Raw genomic sequence first — 9,075 nt, forward strand, 5'->3', positions numbered from 1 at the left:
CTGACCCAAAATGACCAATGAGGGGACAAGATACTTTCAAATCTGGAGTGTGTGTGTGGGGGGAGGGGGGGGGAACAAAGGGTTTGTCTGTCTGTGTGATGCTTTTACTGGGAACAGATCAGGAATGCAGACTTACAACTCCTGTTAAGTTAGTAAGTAGTCTAGCTAGAGATGCGTTAGATTTCCTTTTGTTTAATGGCTGGTAAAATAAGCTGTGCTGGATGGAATGTATAATCCTGTTTGTGTCTTTTTGTAATTTAAGGTTTTACCTAGAGGGATTCTCTATGTTTTGAATCTGATTACCCTGTAAGGTATTTACCATCCTGATTTTACAGAGGTGATTCTTTTACCTTTTATTTAATTAAAATTCTTCTTTTAAGAACCTGATTGATTTTGCATTGTTCTTAATATCCAGCAGGTTGGATCTGTGTTCACCTGTACAAATTGGTGAGGATTCTTATCAAGCCTTCCCCAGGAAAGGGGGTGTACGGCTTGGGGGACGATGTCTCCAAGTGGGCTCTTTCCCTGTTCTTTGTTTAAAACACTTGGTGGTGGCAGCATACTGTTCAAGGACAAGGCAAAGTTTGCACCTTGGGGAAGTTTTTAACCTAAACTGGTAAGAATAAGCTTAGGGGGTCTTTCATGCAGGTCCCCACTTCTGTACCCAAGAGTTCAGACTGGGGAAGGAACCTTGAAAGGGAGATAGCCCAGGAGCTGTACTTTCCACAGTTTGTCATTTGGCCATTTGTTCTGGTGATGTTCAATAGCTTGTGCAATGCTAAAGAGTGATGCCACAGCTAACTTGGGATATATGCTTAGGAGCAAGTAGAAGTCCTGTGAAGTATCATGCCACTGTCTGCTTCTCTCTCACCCAAAGTTTCAGAGTCCCATATTATCCACAGGTGGTGGCAGGGGTAAATGGCTATGTCTGCTAAATTAGCAAGACCAGACTCTTGCCCCTCAGGGGTAGTAAGCTCTCCCCACTGGCTTTTGGGTCCATTATCAGCACTTTGCCTCACAAGAGCAAGATGACTGTCATTCTAAAGAAGCAGTGGTTAGACCCTTCATGTCTAATGAAGTCAGAGACTTTCATTGGAGTCAGTGGGAATGGAATTGGAGCATCCTTGAGAAAACATCCTTTAACACCCTCCATTTCCTGTTCCGTTTCCTTTCTGGGGAGAACGTTACCAAGACCATGCTGGCAAGTTAGGTCCAAGGACAACCCGATTCCTCTAGCTTCCTGGGTGTGCATTAATGGCTTTAGACTTGGGGCATGACGACTGCACTTTATTCTATGGAGATGATCAAGCCAAGCTATGGACAGAGGTCAGGTCTCCATGCTATTTTAGTAGCTCTTTTATCAGCCTCTGGCATGAACAACCATGTAGCCTGTGGGATCAGACAGGCTTGCTTTGAATGGAGCCCTCTTCTTTATTCCTTTCTCCTTATCTCATCCCCGCCTGTCCTCACATCTCCCAGCTTGCAGCTTTCCAATAATGGCACGTGTAGAGTTACACATTCAGACAGTCCATATGTTTTGTTCCAAGTGAGCCACCCAGACCATGCCCCAGTAGAATGGCTCATTCATTATAAGAAGTTAAGCGCCCCTTCTGTCCGCCCAGAGTGCATTTCAGAACTCCAGTACTTACTGCACCATGCAACTTTCCTCCACCCAGCATCTGAGTCCAGACCTGCATCATCCCCTTCTATTTCTGACCTGTTCTCCCCTGCCACAGGCAATACGTCTCCTAATGTCCCTTAATTCCTCACATGTACACCCTTTGGTACTCCAGGCCTGAGTTTCCACCCAGCTCCACAAATGCACCTCAGTCCTGATGTTCGGCATCACTTACAGTTCCAGTCCCGGGCTCCCCTTCAGAAAGGATGGTGTAGTGGCTAGGGGACTAGCCAGGGATTCCCTGCTCTGCCACAGACTTGCTGTGTGACCGTGGGCAAGTCACAGTCCATGCCTCATTTTCCCTCAGCTGTACAATGGAGCTAATAGCACTGCCCTAGCCCACAGGAGTGCTGTGAGGATAAATACATTAAGGACCAAGGCACTCAGACCCTATGTTGAGGAGGGCCATATAAGTAGATACAGCTCTGACAGTGCACCTCAGTCCTACCCTGCAACCTAGTCAAGGAGATCATCAAGAGCTTTCCATCCCAACGTTTGCCAAACGTTTGTTTGAATAGCATGTTCTTCTGCCAATGTGACACTAGTAATTAAAGCCAGATGGGGACTTGCCTACAGTCTGACACTGGACCCACATGCTGCTGGGTGACATTTTTTAAACAAGCAGCCAACCACCAGCAGGAAGACCAGAAAAGCCAAATTCAATTAAAAAACAAAAGCAAACTTAATTTCCAGATACACCGCCCAGCATATCCCAGGTGAAAACCAATTGCTTCCAACTGCAGTGTTTGGCAGAATGAGCACAGTGCATAGTTTGTGCTCCAAGCCAGTGTGGCCGAACCCCAGATTTCCCTTAATACAGCATCACAACGCACAAGGATTTGGTGTCATCACCAGCAAGGATCATAAGGAAAACCACAGAACGCAATCCTCACTCACCTGAGAAAACCCATTGACACAGATGGAGTATTGGCATAAGCAAGGAGTACTTCTGAGAGTATGTTTCACTTCATTGTGTACAAAGATACAATGACCTAATGCTCGTCGAAAGAGTTAAGGATGGAATACAGGATAATATACAAATGGCTGAAATATTCTTTTTTAAAGCAAAAATATTGAGAAGACATTTCTATAAGACCTATTGATAACAGCAGTTAAGGGAACACATGAAAATTAGAAAACATGTTACTCAGTCTAATTCTGGATGATGCTATTTAGAAGAGCTGGACATGCACAAGTCCATGGGTCTAGATCTAATACATCCAAGGGTGCTGAGGGAGTTGGCTGATGTGATTGCAGAGCCATTGGCCATTATCTTTGAAAACTCATGGCGACTGTGGGAGGTCCCGGACGATTGGAAAAAGGCAAATATAGTGCCCATATTTAAAAAAGGGAAGAAAGAGAACCTGGGAAAGTACAGACTGGTCAGCCTAACTTCAGTCCCCGGCAAAATCATGGAGCAGCTCCTCAAGGAATCCATTTTGAAGCACTTGAAGGAGCGGAAGGTGATCAGGAACAGTCAACATGGATTCACCAAGGGCAAGTCATGCCTTACCGACCTGATTGCCTTCTAGGAGGACATAACTGGCTCTGTGGATATGGGGAAAGCAGTGGATGTGATATATCTTGCTTTAGCAAAGCTTTTGATATGGTGTCCCACAGTATTCTTGTCAGGAAGTTAAAGTATGGATTAGATGAATAGACTATAAGGTGGATAGAAAGCTGGCTAGATTGTCACGTTCAATGGGTAGTGATCAATAGCTCGACATCTAGTTGGCAGCTGGTATCAAGCAGAGTGCCCCAGGGGTTGGTCCTGGGGTCGGTTTTGTTCGGCATCTTTATTAATGATATGGATGATGGAACGAATTGCACCCTCAGCAAGTTCACAGATGACACTAAGCTGTGGAGAGAGGTAGATATGCTGGAGGGTAGGGATAAGGTCCAGAGTGACCTAGATAAATTGGAGGATCGGGCCAAAAGGAATCTGAAGAGGTTCAACAAGGACAAGTGCATAGTCTTGTACTTAGGAAAGAAGAATCCCATGCACTGCTACAGGCTGGGGACTGACTGGCTAAGCAGCAATTCTGCAGAAAAGGACCTGGGGATTACAGTGGACAAGAAGCTGGACATGAGTCAGCAGTGTGCCCTTGTTGCCAAGAAGGCCAATGGCAATTTGGGCTGTATTAGTAGGAGCATTGCCAGCAAACAGAGGGAAGTGATTATTCCCCTCTATTCGGCACTGGTGAGGCCACACCTGTAGTATTGCGTCCAGTTTTGGTCCCCCCCCCCACAGAAGGGATATGGACAAATTGGAAAGAGTCCAGCGGAGGGCAACAAAAATGATTAGGGGGCTGGGGCACATGACTTATGAGAAGAGGCTGAGGGAACTGGGATTGTTTAGTCTGCAGAAGAGAAGAATGAGGGGGGATTTGATAGCTGCTTTCAACTACCTGAAAGGGGATTCCAAAGAGGATGGATCTAGACTGTTCTCAGTGGTAACAGCTGACAGAACAAGGATCAATGGTCTCAAGTTGCAGTGGGGGAGGTTTAGGTTGGATATTAGGAAAAACTTTTTCACTAGGAGGGTGGTGAAGCACTGGAATGCATTACCTAGGGAGGTGATAATCTCCATCCTTAGAGCTTTTTAAGGCCTGGCTTGACAAAGCCCTGGCTGGGATGATTTAGTTGGTGTTGGTCCTGCTTTTGAGCAGGGGATTGGCTAGATGACTTCCTGAGGTCTCTTCCAACCCTAATATTCTATGACGTAGTATGTTAGGAATTAGATACATATAGGGCCAGATTCTGATTTCCTTATTCACATTGGGTAGTACTTTACCCTACCAGCAGACATCCACTGCAAAAGGACTAACATGTGACATAAGATGTTGTTTACAAGGAACATTATTGTGTGGCAGGCTAGCGCCCTGTAGATTCAGACCCTAGCTTGCTGCGCATCCTGTCCTGAGTAGATAAATCCTAGAAGGCCACTTTGCATGGAGAAGCAGATCAGTATTTGGCCCTCAGTGTACCACTGGCAATGGTATTTGAAGAGTTATAGAGCCTGGGAAGGCCCAAGAAGGTTAGAGAAGTATGACTGCAGTATCCATAAACAGACTAGGCAAAAAGGGGCTCCATCCTGGCAGTGACTGTTTGGCAAATCTGACTCCTGCCCCTAGCATTTGGTCTGGTTTCTTCCTAAGAGGGAAATCTATAACCTTCCAGAAGGTAACACAGAACCATATGTAATAAGCAAGAGTTTATAAAGCATGAGTCTTGCAAGACATGCGATTGCCTTTTATTGGCTAGAATGACAAAAGGAAGCAGTGAAGTGAAAACAGAAGTCACCATATACTTGGATTAGCATAACACATGCTAATGTCTCACCAAGTCTTACTCACAGGACTGGTCCTACATGGCATGGAGCAACCTGAGCTCCTGCTGAAGGCTGCAGCAGCCAAGGGTGCTCAGGACCTCACAGGAGCAGGCCCAGAGGGAATGCAAGTCAACATGGATGCAAACATTGGCACTTTAATTGGAAAGCGGCTGAAGGAACAGAAATAATTGGCAATGCCAGTCCAACTGGGGAGGGGCAGTAGAGGTGCATAGCTTAGTACCACTGGGTTTGGGGCTCAGTCCCATTTTATTTAGCATCTTCACTATAGGTCTGGAAGAAAAACTGCAAGTTAATGAAATTCACTCAGCTTGAGACGTGGTGTAATGGGGGGAAAGCAGAGTCTCCCTGTGGGCCTTCTCCGAAGCCCATCAAACTGGGTGCTACTTATTACACTAAACAAGATCATCTCGCTGTCACCTTGTGCTCTCCTGTCACAGGTTCACTCACCACTGCAGCGCCTCCTGCTGGCCATCACGGGAATTAGCTCTGTTAGACAGTGTGCCCTCTTCCTGCTTCGCCCATCATTGTCACCGTCTGCAGACCTGCCTCAGTGCAAATACTGCAGTGTCCTCTGCCTGACTCGACTCTCTGGTCATGTCACTGTCTGTGTTTTCCCCCTTGTGGAGGGCTCTCAGTTCTAGAATCTAGCCATTTCCCCAGCCCAGGGACCCTGTAGCTAGCAGCCTCCCACTCCCTCTCCTTAACTACTCCACCAGTGCTGCTTCAAATTCCCTGTGCCACTTCCCCATGGCCTCAGCACCTTCTTCACCCTCTTCCCAGGGCCTCAAGCCTGGAAGTCCCAGCAGCCAGTCAGGAGCTCTCTAGCTCCCCTAGTCCCTGCAAGCAGTTCCCTGTCTGAGGCACTACCCTCCTGCAGCCCTCTAGGAACCCAGTCCTCTCCCTTGAGCTCCCTGCAGCAACTGACCTAGTCTGCCCTGCAGCTTCCATTTATATGGACCTGCTGAATCCTGATGGGCTGTTCCTTACAGCTCCTCTCCTATTGGCTGCTTCCCACGCAGCCGCCTCAGGGATCTATTAACACCTTCTCTGCCAGTGTGGGGTGGATGCCCCATCACATCTCCCCCATCTCTTTGGTGGATCTACTTGTTCTCTTTCATCTTAGACTGAGATTGTGGACTCTTTGGGGCAGGGACTGTCTTCTCAGGGGTTGTATTTTATATTTTAGAGATGACCAGAGGACTACAATTCAATTTCGCAGCAACTTTCTACATGGGAAGAAAACCATTGCAACATTTTCACAAAGTGGAATTGTGCTGAAATGTCCAGTTATAGGACTGAAAATCTGACCGTTCTGATTTGGGTCTCTCTCCTCTGGAAATCCCCTCCCATTGATACATTTTGTGGAGTCATATTGTTTTCAACAAAATGAGCCATTTTACACACACACACACACATACACACACACACAGCCACTGAAATTGTAATACAGACAAACAACAGTGACAATCTGCAAACAGAAGTAAGAGCTAAGCACATCTCATGAATGAGGCACAATTTAGGCAACACTAATAAAGAGACCATTACAGGTAACACAGTGAGGAAAGCAAGATCCACAAAATCTACAGCTCTCTCCAGTTCAGTCTCTCTGTAAGCCCCCACTTCATAGAATCAGAGAATATCAGGGTTGGAAGGGATCTCAGGAGGTCATCTAGTCCAACCCCCTTCTCAAAGAAGGACCAATCCCCAACTAAATCATCCCAGCCAGGGCTTTGTCAAGCCCAACTTGAAACTTAAAAACCTCTAAGGAAGGAGATTCCACCACCTCCCTAGGTAACCCATTCCAGTACTTCACCACCCTCCTAGTGAAAAAGTCCTTATTCTCCCAGCCATCTGCCTCCCCATCCCTTAGAAAGAATGCCACATTATGCTGTGGGAATAGCTCCTAACAGTATATAGCCAAATCAGCATTCACAGTCATAACCCCAAGTGCCTAGAAACCTCCGATTCCCCAGGAGAGCTGCTATGCAGTTGCCTCCACGTTCTACCACTTGGCATTATGCAGCCACGTGCAAAGTGTGGTAATGACCACTGCTCACCCACCTAGCGCCACAAAACCCACTGAAATCAGCCTGCTAAGCAGGAGACAGTGTCTTTAGAGTAAAGGAAAGAGACAAAGCAGCAAAGAGGAGAAAGAACCCTTCTGCCTGGAAAACAGAATAACAATCATCCATGAAAAGGCAGCTAGAAAGAGTCATAGCCGAGCCATAGTTACAAGCTCACATTGGAGCCATCCTGCATTTCTATCTTTGGGAGGGTTGCAAATGGTCTTCATACTGTGGAGTTCAGGAACTTAAAATCACAATCACCCCTTTGGGGGGCGGAAATCTGATTGACACAGAGGAAGGAGGAGACAAGCTGTAAAACCCCAAGGATCCCATGTAGCAACATAGAAACGCAGGGGTCCTCTATTCTGGTGGAAGAGCAGCCCCTCCAGGTGGCTTTCTGGGCTCTCACTAGCTGAGCAACATAGCTTCCTTTGGACCTGTGCTGCCCTGGCACTCATGCCTACATCCCACCCCCTTCTCCAAGAGCAGGCAGCTGAGAAATCCATGCTCTGCCAAGGGCAGTAAACCATATCCAGCACCTGCCCCGCCCTATCCTGTAATGCCCCTCCCAGCCCCATGGACCTCGAGTTGTGGAATGTAAAGGAGTCAAGGGGGGGGCATGCCCTGGAAGCACAATTACACCCTTCCAAATACTGGGCGTGGTGTGGTGGTGTTTCTGCCCTATTTTGCTCTTCTCCACTGAGAGGTGGAGGTGCAAAGCTTATGACTTTCTTGATCGCTCTGTGTTATGCGGCTGTCTCTTAACGGGACACAGAGTTGGCCACCCCTAGCCAGCGTCACTATAGTAACATTATGCTGAACTGTTTGGGGCCATTCAAGATGACTGTTGTAGTACTATCTCTTTCATGAATAATGGATCTCCCCCGCCCCCTTTCTTTTAGATCCAGTTTCATGCTGTGTGTATTTGGAATGTTTGTTTGCATCTCTTGGGGTAGGACCAAAATATCAGATTCCCTGCTCGGTTTCCTCGCCCATTACAGAAATAAGCTGTGAGAAAAAGGGCACTGGGAAAATCCCAGGGGGTAATTAGCAGGCATGCGTGCTGGCATTAGTAGTTTTTGTGCCTTTGTTTTCACAGGCTATTGCTTCCAGGAGTCACCAACAGACTTAAGCTCTGCTCTTGTTTGCTGGATGGCAAAGGGCAGCCACACAATGAGACTGCACATGATTCTGGGCCCAGCATTGGGTGCTCTGCAGCAAAACGAAACCCACAAAAAACAAACACACAGCTTCATAGATTTTAACGCCCAAAGGGACCATGAGGGCCGTCTCCTCGGACCTCCTGTACACCACAGACCAGAGAATTTCACTCAATAAGTCCCTTGAAATATTCAACTTTGTTCAACTTTACCCACACACCACTGTTTTCAGCTTTTTTCCGGTTCCCAAAACACTAAGCCTTAACACTTAGATACTCCACCAGGTTGACCCTGCTTTTCCTGGGGTTATGCTGTGTCCTTTGAACAGGGCTTGTGGGACATTGTCAGCTCATGTTATTGCACCACGGTACAAGATAGAACCCAGTTACTGCTCTCTAAAGGTATGTCTGATTTACAGCTCAGGTAGATGTACATGTCCAAGCAGTGTGGACACAGTTTGGGCTAGCCACCTGAGAACATACGTAGGACCTCAGAGGGGGTAGCTCTTGGGCAGCTAGCCAAAGCCACTGTCTGTGCTGTCACGGTCACATGGCTATTTTTGGCACACTAGCTCGGCCGGAGCTAGTGCATGTCTGCCTACCTGAGCTGGGAATTGCACCTCCCAGCTGCAATGTAGATGTACCCAAAGTTGAACAGGCTGCGGAGGGTTTATGGGTGTGAAGCCTTGCCTGAGCCAGTAGAATAAGAAGATGGTGTTGGCCGATGGGTCAACAGGGACGGGGAAGAATTCAGCCGCTGTTTTAGCCCAAAGGTCGAAGCAGGTAGCATGAAAGAGAGGGTTAAAAGCCTGCCTTCCTG

The sequence above is a fragment of the Lepidochelys kempii genome, chromosome 7 (genome assembly GCF_965140265.1).
Source record: "Lepidochelys kempii isolate rLepKem1 chromosome 7, rLepKem1.hap2, whole genome shotgun sequence".
NCBI classification, from domain to species: Eukaryota; Metazoa; Chordata; order Testudines; family Cheloniidae; genus Lepidochelys; species Lepidochelys kempii.